This window comes from Rhinolophus sinicus, chromosome 14 (genome assembly GCF_057876585.1).
Source record: "Rhinolophus sinicus isolate RSI-liver-muscle chromosome 14, RSI-T2T, whole genome shotgun sequence".
NCBI classification, from domain to species: Eukaryota; Metazoa; Chordata; class Mammalia; order Chiroptera; family Rhinolophidae; genus Rhinolophus; species Rhinolophus sinicus.
Window position 1 is genome coordinate 25,062,123 of NC_142514.1, and position 13,553 is coordinate 25,075,675.

Sequence of the window (13,553 nt, forward strand, 5' to 3'; positions counted from 1 at the left end):
CAGCCGCAGCAAAGACATCAGACCCTGTTCACTTTCTCAGGCTCTGGGAAAACTCTTCCAACCTTCTCTGATGGGGCCACTTCTGCCCTCCCGAGCCTGGGAGCCCTGTGTTCAGGAATGTCTCCTAGAGCTGGGCCTTGGTAAACAAAAGCCCTGGCTGGGGATGTCTTTTGGTGCCTGGCAACCTCTGCTTTTGGCCTGGCAACCCCGAAGCCTTTAACAGCCTCTATCCTCACCCCCAAGCAAAAAGAGGGAACCATACCCACAGCAAGGAGGCCAAAATGCAAATTACAACCTCAGTGTTTCTCAGCAGCATGGTCAGACGATTGCGGTGGCAGCAACCCGCTGAGGCACTGAACTAAACAAAAGGAAAAGGAGAGCTTCCAGCTAGACTTCAAGAAAGACTTCCGGACCTGGCTGGAGGGAATTAAACACAGACACTGTGAGGGTGAGTAGTCTCCCCTCCAGCCTGCCCCAGCGGCCACTCAAAGCTGACAGGCGTTAACGTCCTCTGATGGCCCCCTAACCGCCTCAGGATAAAGTCATACTAGTAGCTGAATGCCCGAACCTTGTAAGGTAGGAATTGTCCTCTTTTACTGATGAGAGAACTGAGTCAGAGAGGGTAAGTCACTTGCCTAAGGCACACAGCTAAAGAAGTAGTCAAGGCTGGAATATGAATTCAGATCTGATTCCAAAGCCTGTGTTCTTTGCACTGTGTGACCCCATCTTTCATCCCCATCTGACCCTAATCTACCTCTGCAGCATCCCACCCTACCCCCACCTCCACCACCTTCGGTACTTGAGCCAGGGAAAGGAGAGCAAGTATCCATTTATTGATAAATTGCAAAATAACCTTGTGTTAGCCTTTGCTGGTCAGACCATAAGAATATTTTAAAGCTTAGTGTTATTGAACTTTTTCTCTCTAAGAAAGATAGAGTTTCTCAAACCTTGACACTATTGATATTTTGGGCAGGATTATTCTTTGTCGTGGGAACCATCCTGTGCATTGTAGGATGTTTAACAGCATCCCTGGGCTTTGCCCATCAGATGTCAGTAGCACCCCACCTTCATCCCCCTACCCCGTCCTGGGGTTGTGACAACCAAAAGTATCTCCAGACATTGCCCAATATCCTCTGGGGGATGAATCTGCCTCCCCCCCCCGCCCCCCGCCCACACAGTTGAGAACCAGAGTTAAACCAAAGATAAAAAAGCAGTTGTTTCAAAGAAGCAGATCTTAGGAGTAAATAAAACAAGCCAAGGAGGAATAAGTCCCCTGTTCTGAAGTAACTTGGGGGGTCCAGGTTCTGGCTTCTGATGCAAGAGGGGATGCGGAAGGCGGGGTCTGAGGCCTGAATCCCAGTTTAGAGAAGGATCTGCGGTGATCCCTTGAGGCCTAACTCTGACTTTCCTGGGAACGGCTGGCTTTCCTGGGACCCCGCACTATAAAATCAGAGTCCAAAAGGGGTCAGTGATGTTACACTGAATGCCATCCCAAAGGAGGATGTCCCAACTGCCGGAGGAACTTGCTCAGAGGCAAGGTTGGGAAAAGAGTAGTGACTGGTGGTTGGTGCCACATCCTGCTTTTCCGTTAGGACCTATTCTGTGAGCCTCTTTTCTTTCTGTAAGTGTCTGGTATTGAGTGCTCAGTCTCAGTTGATCTGCCCACATGAGTGGACTGAGGAGGACTGAAGTGAAGCCCTGCCCTCTGGTTTACTCAGAGATGTGTGCAGATGTGGGGGTGTCATTCAGAATAGTCCTTCCAAGTGTTCTTGGGGGAATCCAATATCCCATTAAATGAACCGTTCATACCTCCGTACCTTTACACTTTTCCTGTAACATCTCTCCCGTCCTTCAGGAACCAGCCCACATGCTTCTTTTTTGAGAAGCCTTCCCTGCCCCTCTGGGTCTCTTAGTCACTGGGACCCCCGAGAGCAGGGATTATACTGCATCTCATTTGTATAGTTTGTGTCCCTTCCTATCTCATAAATGGAGCAGGAATTTAATCAAGACCTGAGTCAATTTATATTATTTATATTGAGAACTTCCATGGGAATCTCTGTGCTAGGGGAATACAGAAGACACAGGACACAAGTCCAGTAAGAAGAACCAATGAACAGAAGTTGGTACAAATGCTAGTATTAGGGTTTGAAAGTGATATTTACATCCCAGCTCTCACCCCTGAGTTCAGACCAACTGTTCTCTGATCCTGTTTGGTTTGGTTCTCCTGCAAAGCAGAGATGGAAGTGAAGGTACTTTGGTTGGTCTGAGCAAAGGTCACTGCTCCTCTTCTCCACAGGTGGCCCTTCCAGGCTTAGCGGGTCACACACTGATGCTTGTCCCAGTCTGTTCTGATTTCCCTTCCCATCTTCCTTCCTGTCCTGAGAGCCTCTTGTGTGCAACAGATAGGTCCAACCGCTTCTCTCTGCCCGTCATAACTCTAGCTGGGAAGTGACAGAAACCCAGCTCAAACGAATTCATTTATTGCCTCTTGCATGAAAGAGTTCAGAGGTGCTGCAGACTTCAGGCATGGCTGCATCCAATGGCTCAGCCTGGGAGAGCCAGGAATGTGTCTTTCTCAATTCATGGCTCTGCTTTCCAATTGTGTTAGGCTTTGTTCTCAGGAAGTCTCTCTCCAGTAGTGGCAAAGATGACCATGAATGAGTCCAGGCTGCTACTCTTTCAGTTTAGCAATCACCGGCAGCAAGCGAGGGTCCTTTTCTCAGGGTTCCAGCATAGGTCTCAGGCTGATGCTCATTCCCTCTGCTTGCCTGTTTTGAGCCACCTGCCAATCACTGTGGCCAAAGGAGTGAAAAGTGCTGATCAGCCAGAGTCACCTACTCACCCTGGAGCCAGGGTGGGGAGGGAGGGCTTCTTAAAGGATTATCAGAGTGCTGTTACCAGAGGAGAAGGAACTGAAGAAGACACACAATAGATGTGTGGCACAGCAATAGATGGCCGCTCTGTTTGTTCCCAGGTTAGTGGAGGAATGGATGTGTAGAAATCACAACAATGTAAGGGAGGATCTGACAAATGCAGAGGAGTTGTTGGGGTGCTCCTGAGGGATGGGACCCTGAACTGATGAGATAAGTCTTTGACAGGTGGGACCACTGGGGAGGAAGGGCATGAGCTGCTGGCATGAGGAGACAGGAAGCCCAGAATAGCACACATGACTGGAGCATTGTCATGAAGGAGCCGAGGCTGATGCGCCCAGATGGTGCAAGGCCTTGAGCCTACCCTTCATCCCTATGGCAATGGAGAGCCTTTGAAAGTGTTTGAAAGTGAGGGTGAAACTGGAGAGATTGTCAGAGGTTAGACCACATGGGGCCTTGTAGACCACATTGGCGATTCAGGGATTGATCCCAAGAGCCCTGGAGTCAAGGAACGACACAATCAGAGTTGTACTTGAGAGACAGCACTCTGACTATCTTCCCGAGGATGGCCTAGATGGAAAGAGGCAGGAGGCTGGGAGGCAGGGAAGAGCTCTTAATCATAGCTAATACTTACATACCTCTTAGTCTGGCTCAGGCACTGTTCTAACCACTTTACACCTGCCAAGACAAGAGAAGGCCTGAAACAGGGTGGTAGGAGATTCAACAAGTGTTCTGTGGGCAGAATACATTGGACTTTGTGATTGATGCCATATGGTGGATGAGGTAGAAAGAGGAAGCCAGAATTCCTCTGAGATTTTTGGGTAGTCAGAAGGCTAGAGGACCCTCTATCAGAAAAAGAGAAATAACAGAGAAAGGTCCATATACATTTATTGCCGGCAATTGTGAGCCTAGCCTACCTCTGGGCCCTAGGAAGACAAGAACAAGCTAGTTGTTTCATCTAGGAGATGGTTCTCTGCAGGAGACACAGGCATGAGATGGATGATTTCAATACATTGTGATGAGTGTGGGGAGATCCGTACAAGCAGAGTAGGGTAGGGAGGCAGTAATAGTATTTCCATCCACACAGCTGCTCAAGCCAGAAACTTGAGGGTATACCTTGACTCCTCCATCCCTCTTTCATCCAGACAATCACCAAGACCAGTAGATTTGATATCCTAAATACCTTTTGAGCACCTTTTGAATCTGCCAACTTTTCTTCATCTCCACTGAGAACACACTAGATCAAGTCCCTGTGTCTTCTCATTTGAACTATTGTAATGTAACTTAATTGGTCTCTCCATTCTCATTCAGGTTTGCCCTAATCCATTCTCACACTGTGCCAGAATAATCCTTTAAGAAAGGAAATCTGAATCCCTTTCCCACTTATAAAACCTTTCAATGGCTTCCCATTGCTCTCAGAGTAAGGTCCAATATCCTCAACCTGGAATATTCAGACCCAGAAGAATCTGGCTTCTTATGACCTCAGCAAGCTCATATGCCTTAGTTCCTACTGCACTCCAGGGTCAACGGCAGGCCTAACAAGATTCAGGATGTTGCAGGTTCCTTCAGGCCACAGGACTTTCCTGCGTGTTGTTCTTTTTGCTTGGAATGCTCTTCCCCAATTCTTCGCCTGGTAAACTACAAGTTTATGGGTCACTTCCTCAGGAAAGCCTCCTCTGACCTTCTAGCCCTAAGTGAGGACCTTCTTAGCCCTAAGTGAGGACCTCAAGATTCTATGCCAAGAGTCAGCAAACTTTTTCTGTAAAGTGCAGATAGTAAATATTTTAGGCTTTGCAAGTCACAGAATATCACAACGACTTAACTCTGCATTATAGCAGCCATAGACAATACATAAACAAATTTATGGATATGAACTTCAAATTTCATATATACTTTTCACGTCTTGAAACATTAGTCTTCATTGATTTTTTTTCAGCCATTAAAAAATGTAAAAGCAATTCCTAGCTTCTGGCCATACAAAAACAGGATGCAGGTTGGAATTGGCCCGTGGGCTGTAGTTTGTGATCCCTGTTCTATGTTGTCATAGTATAATATATAACATGTACGTTCCTGTGTTGCACTTATTACAGTAGTAATTATGCATGTGATAGACTTCTTAATGTCTTTCCAGCTGAAAGTAAGCTCTTTGAGGGCAGGGACCACATTTATTTTGTTTACCATTTTCCTCCTGGGCTTCTAGTATAGGACCTTGCCCATAGCAGGTGCTCAATAAATGAATGGAGTGATAAGGTGTTCTCTTCCTTGAGAGGAGCTCAAAGCTTAGTGGAGAATACAGATGTAAACAATTAATTAGGTAATGCTGTATTGGAGAGAGGTAAGAAGAGATCCAGCATAGAGTATTTTAGAAACCAAGAGGAATGATTATGTATTTTTGTATCCATTTAGTTTACCCGTGTTCATAGATTTTGCACTGGGCATGGCATATAGTTGACACTCAGAAAACCTGTGAATTGGAAATTAAATTGCATCAGAACCTTTCAAGAAGCACTACACAGCATGCAGCCCACTGGAAGTGTTCAAATAAGGAAGAAAGACTAAGCAGTGTGGAAGTAATGTTGCTGCGGGGTAAAGGCGAGGGTTGATGCTCGTGGGGTCTGAGACTTAAGTTGAGCCTGGTAAGCTTTTCCTGCAGGAAGACCAGTACATTCCTTCACTATTTATTCACATTTATTCAATATTTGTTTATTTATTCAATATTTATTCATATTTATTTACTTTGCCTTGGGGATGCAGAAATCCACCAAAACTGATCTCTGTTCTCGAAGAGGTCACAATCTGGTGGGGAAGACAAACATAGGCCCTGATAATTATTACAGAATAAAGTGCAAAGGTACTGTACGAGTGCAGAGACAGGGAAGGAGCTAGTCAACTTGGGAGGCTTCACAGAAGAGGTGACATCTGAAATCAGTCCTTAAAGGTGTGAGTTCACTAGGGCAGGAAATCCAGCGGAAATCAGCCTGTGCAAACCCTGATAAACGAGGTAGTTCGCAAACTTGTATGTGCGTAAGCATCTCTGGTGAAATCGGTTTCTAATGTACATTCTAAGGCGACACTCCCCGGGAAACTTCTGGTTCAACAGGTGAGTGCCACCTATTTTAACAAGCTTCACAGGACCACACTTGGAAAACCTCTTTCGGTGATCCCATTGTCATGGAAGGCGGGAATGGGGGGAGGCGCGGAGGTGGGAGTCGAGGCTGGAGAGAGCTTTGCCCATCCCAGCTCCTGGATCTTCGAAGGTCATACTATCACAATAAAAACAACTCCATTTTCAGTCGCGCTTTCAGGGTACTAGACGCTTTCAAGAGCCTTACTTTGCTCGAGCCTCCCAACAAGTCTGTGGGGTAGAAATTACGAGTCTTATTTCGTAGGGCTGGGAACTGAGGCTCACAAAGGGGGGCGATGATTTGCTCAAGGTCACAAAGCGAGAGTTGGCCGGGTAGAGACTGAAAGCCAGACCAGATTCTCAGCTCAGGGACTTTTCCACAGCAAAGGCAGGCCGCGAGTGGGTGGAGCTCAGGCCCTCCCTCCAGGCTGGCTCCAAAATGGTGGGGGCAGTAGCGTCAGCAACGCCTCCTCCCCTTCCGTCCACCTCCCTCCTTCTTCCCCTGGCCACCCAGGCTGGGGGAGGGGATGGAACGGAGCAACCCATGTGACTGCCGACAACCTGGCGTGTGACGCAAAGCGGCGGGCCCATCGATCATCTTGTGTTATGGGAAACGTAGTTCAGTACATTGTCGATTAGGCAAAGAGAGACGGGTCTAGGACTACATTTCCCAGGAGGCAGCGAGGCGACGCCGCCGCTGCCGCCGTCGGAGAGCGGGGACGCGGGGCGCGCTGTCGGGCGGGGGCGAGCTTCGGGCCGGTTGTGCCGTTGCGAGGCTGCAGCTGCGATCGCTGCGGTGGGCCCAGGTGAGTGAGGGCCTCAGATGGTAACTAGGGCAGCTCGACCCGCTCCAATCGTTTCGTATTTTATCTTTTCTCGGTGGCTCTGGGTCAGGGTCCCCAGGCCTGCCTGGCGCGGAGCCGCTCCCCGGCGCCTACCCCTGGCCTCCTCTGAGCGGGCCTCGCTCCCTCCGGCTCCTCCCCCTCCCCGCCCTACTGGGCTTCCCCTGGCTCTGGCCTAGCTCCGGCCGAGCTCCCGACGCTCTAGGCCGCCTTTTCTCCCGAGCTGCTCCGACCCTCCTTTCTCCTCACAGGCTGTCGTGGGGCGGCCTCCACTTCCCTCTCCCCGTTTAGCCGTATGAACCTGATATTTGGATTTCTGCTTTTCCCGGAACTCTTGAGTGCCCTCCCCCCACCCACCTAGTCTCCATTGGCCTGGTTCTGTCTTCCCCTAGGGCGCATGTGGCTGGCAGTCAGTAGTACCTCTTCCGTTCTTTTCTGCCGTGTGGCCAGAGAAGGTATAGTCCAAATTTATCTGCCACGGGAACGAACATTTGTGCGCTCACTTTTATTTCAGTCTCTTGGTCTGGAGATGAGGCCGGCTGCATTCCAGTGGTAATCGGCGTGTGTTCTGCTTCTATGAGGCAATTTTCTTTGCCTCCCTTAGCACCTAACCAACTTTTATCATCTGTTATATTTGCCTTTCTAAATCTTAGGGAAGGAGCATGGCGGCTGAAGCTGGCGAGTAGCGCTGGCGCTCAGAAGTTGGAAGCCATCAGTGGGAGTACAGTGTTTAGGGGAGGTTGTTAATTGGATTTAAGGAAAAAAGCCTCTGAGAGTAGTCTAGCGAGAGACAGCCGATGAAGCCTCTGGTGGCAGCATAACAGAAGGATCCTGGAGCCAGCTTGCCTGGGTTCACATTTTGGCCCTGCTAGCTTTTGATTTTAGGTCAAGGGGCTTCACTCTCAAGTACCCCAGTTTCCTTATCTGCAAAATAGCGGTAACAAGTGGCCACTGTATAGGATTATTGTGAAGATTAAATACGATTAAATTGAAAACCGCTTAGCTCATTACCTTACATGTGGTAAACACTATTATTATCACCGTCATTTATAGGATTTCTAGATTGTGGGCCCAGAGTCGAAAGGCATGTATCACACCATCTTCCTTCCCTTTCAGATGGCCCTCCCTTTTTTTGTTTGTGTAAATACTGTGTGTGTAGTCTGCCCTGTAATCTAGGATGCCTTATGTGTCTGTCACTGTATAGAAAGAAGCCTGTGAAAGAGCCAGAAATGGCTGCTGCCATAGACAACTTGGGGAGCAAATTGGGCTTAGTTTGTTCTTTGCTGGGAAATGTGTTTTGTGAACTAGTGTACACACTAGACATTTCAAAAACTTTTTTTTTCCTGCAGCCATTTAGGCTTGATTCTATTTTGTAGAAGAGGCAAGTTGAAGTTTCTATAAGAAACTGTTTAACTAAAAACCTTTAGGTCCAGTACAGTTCCATCTTTGTTTTTTTCAAACTTTACACGAGTGAAAAAAAAAAAAAACTTTACATGAGTGAAAGCTCTTCAGTTTTGGAGACTGATGTTTTTAGTCTGCAGACTAGGTGCAGTTCAATTTTAGCCGTGGGTAGTGTTGGCAGTAGTAATAGCAACAGCAGCAGTAGTTCTTTAACACCAAGTACAGGCACTTTTTGAATTTGGGTTAGCCACTGAAATTATGGATTGTGAAAGTAATGGCCTATTTTGTACTGAGAAATTGGAGGGAGGAAGCTTGGAGTGTTTCTTAGATTAGCTCTGAGATGGGACGGGATGAGGCTGACAGAGAGCATAAGATGTACGATTTACTTACGTTTTAGAATGGATGGTCTTAACTACCAAGAATTTTAAAGTGCTAGCCTGTTTCTTTTGGGCGTAGTGACATCCTGAATTGACGGAGGTGTGGTTAATGCTGTTCTCTCACATTAGATTTTGATGGATTGCTTCACACACTCATTCTGTAGACATCGAAGACTGATCAAGTATTTGACTGAGTGGGAGATTGAACAAACGGTGCCAGAGAATCCACCATCTCTGGGAGTAAATACAGGGAGTGTGAGGCACAAGGGGTCTTGCCTTTTGGGAATTGAAAGTGTAGTGGGAGAAGACAACAGGTAAGAAATAAATTACAAATTGAGAAAAGTGATGTGGAAGTATTAAGCAGGGGACTCTGCTAGACACTAAAAAAGGAGAGAAATTCAGAGGAAAAAAGCAGAGAAATTCTTTTTGTCCGGAGTGAGAAGACAGTTTTAGTTTTGTGCGGTGTCAAGAAGAAAGCATTCCAGGTGGAGGGAACAGCAAGCGCCAAAACTTGAAGATGGGAAGAGTTTAGCATGCTTTCAGAACTGAAGAGAGGCCAAGTGTGCCTGACACGTGGAGGAGAGGTTAAAGATGAGATGCGGAGGTAAGGTTGTTTAGGGAAGCCATTGAAGCCTTCTAAAGGATGAAAGGAGTTTCCGTCTGATTTATACTTTAAAATCATGTTTACAGAGTTGTGGAAAATGGATTGTGGAGGATATCACTTAAGAGGCTATTGTACTGGGCCAGGCTGGAGATGGTAGTTGCCTGAAGTAGATTGATGGAATAGAGATGTAGCCATGGGAAGAGACAGGGTTTGGAGATTACTTAGGTTTAATATGCTCTAGAACAGGATATTATGGTCCGTGGACTATAGGAGGCCTGTGAACTCTGTAAAATGTTTGTGAGGGAGTGCATTTTCTCAAAGAAAGTGTTACCTTCCATCGTGTTCATCAATCTCGAAGTGTTAAGAACTACTGCTCTAGAGTCTGTAATGTAGATTTGTAACCCATAAAAAAGTAACTGCCCATGGCTTACCAGCAGAGTAAGAATCATGGGTATCCTTTCTAGAAGATTCACTTTCTTAGTCTTTCAGGGGAACTTCTGTTTGTTTGTTTACATCAAGGTTAATTGCCAAGCCATAAAATCATCTTTTGAATTTCTTTGTCTAGAAGATGCACAATACTGAAAAAGCTGAACATTAGTGAACTCAGTTTCACAAAAACTTATTTTCTAGTGTTTTCTTCCATTGGATTTTGTTTATAGTTCCTAGTCTGGTGGAAGAAATGGAGCACCTTACTGTGTGAAGAGTAAGATGATTTCTTGCTTTCCTTCAACAATTACGGGTTTCCGATGTATATTCGTATATTTTGTGTATTTTCAGATGATACTGTGTTGGAAGCATAGGGCGTGTGCTTTCTACCCCCAAATTAGCACTGAAAGAACCAGGTTTTTTCTTTCTATGGCAGAGGTTGCAAACAGAAGGCTCATGCACTGAATTCAGTTTGCAGATGTGGTTTGTTTGGCTCACACAGTGTTGTAAATTTGAATTAGTTGTCAACATTACAAAACAAGGAGATTTCATGTAAAAATTTGGATTCAAGGTGCTTTTGAAAAATCTGACCTGGTAGCTGTGGACCTGTGTTTTGGCTTTGCAGCAGCCATCTTTTATTATAGTTAGAACATGTTCTCCAGTTTGTCACAGACCTCTCCTCAGCCTGGACATGTATCCCTGACACAGAGCAGAGTGTTAGTTGATGCTTATCACTTTACACCTTTATATTACTTGTCTGTAGGCGTTTTAATTTGCTGTCCCTGTAGATATATGATACAGGTCTCTAATGTCCCCACTTAAAGTCATTCTGCTGCCATAACATTACATCGCCACTAATTTGTCTGTCTTGGTGCCTTATTTCTTTTCTTTGTTCTTTAAAAAAAAGAAGGAAATTTTAGTTAACTTTAGAAGAGGTAGATGAAGCAGTGTGAGGGGGGAACCCAAAACATTGAATTATTTTGTTTCCAAGCTGAAGAAACCCAAGGCTTATGGAAAGCATGAAGACATTGATCTGACCCTTGCCCATGCCTTTTAGCTGGCATATGTGCAGTGTCCTCATTTTTGTTCTGCCTGATTTGCTTTTTTAGCATCTGGAATATCGTAACTGCATAGCTTGGCTTGTTTCAGAAAATAGAAGGCCAAGCAAAGTTAAGTTGCTGAATGTCCACTTAGAAGACTTGGTTCCTATCCTGAGACATAAGAACCAGGGTTTTTTTTTTGTTTTTTTTTTAATGTGCCTATGAAGTCCATTGCTTTGCTTTCAGTAATTCTGCATGTTTTTTGAGGTGTTAATAACTCAATTTTCTTTTTCTCTTTTAAGAAAAAGCAAGATAAATAAAGGATTGATAGAGGAAATCATAGAGGTGAGACTGCTTTTTAAAGGTACCCAGGAGATTTCTTCACTCCAGGGCTCTCCATTACATTAGGGCTTCCCCAGAAGATGTTCCCAGTGTATATAAAGCTTGTGTCCTAGAGTATTGACTAATACCTTTGGCTACCAGACTATCAGGAAAAGAAAAATAAAAAAAGCTTAAGAAATGAAGATTGAGGAAGCTGGTCAGATGCCAGAGTAGAATTGACCAAAAGAAAAAAAGAATTGGATAATTTTTTTAATATAAGAAATTTTTTTTCAGGTATAATAAAGTGATTCTTCACAGAGCTTTGCTTTGTATACTCTGAAGTTTTTACTTCTTAGCTGTCAAGGAGTTGCTGTATCACATTTTTGGCTTGAGCCATTTTGATGTCCCCTTGTATGCATGTATCACATTGGGAAGTGTTCTGAGAAAGGCCTTCCTTGACCACCCTCTCTATAATAGTGCTCCTTTCATCAACTGATAACCCCCCAACCCTGCATTGTTACTATGGGACATTATATTTTAAATCTTTTGTGTCTTTACCTCTTTAGAGGGTAAAGCAGGGGTTTGTTTGATTCACTGATGAATCCCCATATCCAGGATGGTCTCTGTCACACAGAAGAGGCTTAGTAAATACTGAAAGAAAGGACGAATTAATATGGGAATAAATAGACGGCTGACGGGGTTGCAGTTTCGAAATGCTCCCACTATCAAGTCCTAGTTTACTCAGATTGTGTTCTACCAGATGAAAATAATTTGTATGGTAATAGATGAGGAGATTGCAAAGGGGCAAGAGGGTACTTTCTGGAGTGATAGAAATACTCTGTATTGTGGTTGGGGTGGTGGTTACACAGTATTTTTGTCAAAACTCACCGAATTTTATTCTTAAAATGTGTACACCTATTCTCTGTGAATTACAAAGTTGATATATAAAAATTTCGTATTCAAAACCCATCCTCAAAAATCTATTCTGTAAAACTGAGGTAACTAGATTGTGATAATGATTGTTTAGTAACTTTAGCCAAGTATAGATTGGACAGGAGACTTTAAACTACTCTGCAATGAAGAGGTGCCTCAGGAGCTGTTGAGGGAAAGAGACTGAGCTGGCAGGGCTCTGAGCAGCCCACCTCCCATTTCAATCAGAGCAGTTCTGCACTGGTATTTTATACTTTGGGGTTCTGCTTACCATTTCATTTAAAAAAAGATATATCTTTTAGGTCTCTAAGACCCTCCAACCCCTACACCAGGGTTTAGTTAAGCAAGGCATAGCCTATAAAACCATTGGTGGGGGCAGGTAGTTCAGTGTTCTCTCCTGCTCACAGATAGGTGCTTGTTGAAAAATTTCAGACATTGCAAAATTATGTAGTGTAGAAAGTAAATGTTTTCTGTAATGCCATCTCTTTAGGCCAGTGTTAACAATTTGGATATATAGAAGACATTTCTACTGTTTTGATGTACATATAATTTTTTGGTGCAAGGAGATTTTTTTTTTTAAAAAACTTTTTTTTAATATTAGTTTTAGGGAAACAACAACATAATGATTAGACATTTACAACCCCCATAAAGTGATCACTCCACCAAGTCTACTACCCACCCGACACTGTACATAGTTGTTAGAACATCATTGACTATATTCCCCGTGCTGCACTACTGATCCCCATGGCAGTTCCTTTTTTAAAATTATAGCTGACATTCAGTGTTATTTTATATTAGTTTCAGGTGTACAATGTAGTGGTTACACATTTATATAATTTATGAAGTGATCCTCCAGTAAGTCTACTACCCATCTGACACCATATATAATTTTTACAATATTGGCTATATTTCCCATACTGTACTTTACATTTCCGTGACTCTCCTGTAACTTACCAATTTGTACTTCTTAATCCCTTCACCTTTCTCTCCCAGCCCCCCAACTCCCCTCCCATCTAGTAACCATCAGTTTGTTCTCTGTTTCTATGGGTCTGTTGGTTTTGTTTGTTCATTTATTTTCTTTAGATTCCACATGTAAGTGAGATCATATGGTATTTGTCTTTGTCAGTCTGACTTACTTCACTAAGCATAATACCCTCTAGGTCCATCCATGTTGTCGCAACAGTGAACAGTATCTTAACAAATTGTTGGACTCGACTCTTGATTCAGAAGCAATGGATCTGAAATTTATTGAATGAATGATACAGAAGAGTATCGTTTAATTATTGTAAATGCTTTGTCATATCAGTTATGATCATCTCTTTATATTTTTGGAGCATCTGTTTGAGAGAATGAAGCTTAATGAAGAAATTTTTAACATGCTTAACCCGAAGTACAAGCTTCCTGATAAAACCTGATACCTACTCTGACTGTTAACATGTTGAGGTATTTGATACATGAGCCATAAATGTAAGTGAAAGATAATTGTTCAATTTCAGAATTGTCAACTAAATTACTGTTGTGGTTATTAGGAAACTAAGATTTTATGTGCTAGTCAAATGTACAAGGTATGATCAAATAGTATGGTGAATGACTAAATTTTTAAAAAATTTTATTACTG

General features: G+C 44.1%; 1 protein-coding gene across 3 annotated transcripts in view; it reads left to right on the top strand.

Annotated features, from left to right (window-relative positions):
• The first annotated feature begins 205 nt into the window (after positions 1–205).
• THRAP3 (thyroid hormone receptor associated protein 3) overlaps positions 206–13,553 on the top strand; it is a 71,856-nt gene continuing 58,508 nt past the window's right edge. For 2 of the 3 annotated variants that reach the window (XM_019726532.3, XM_019726531.3), the window contains exon 1: positions 6,648–6,800. The gene's annotated coding sequence lies outside the window, so the exon portion shown is untranslated. Of the gene's footprint in view, positions 449–6,647; positions 6,801–13,553 lie in introns of those variants that run through there. The other variant, XM_074334402.2, reaches the window with a different exon arrangement.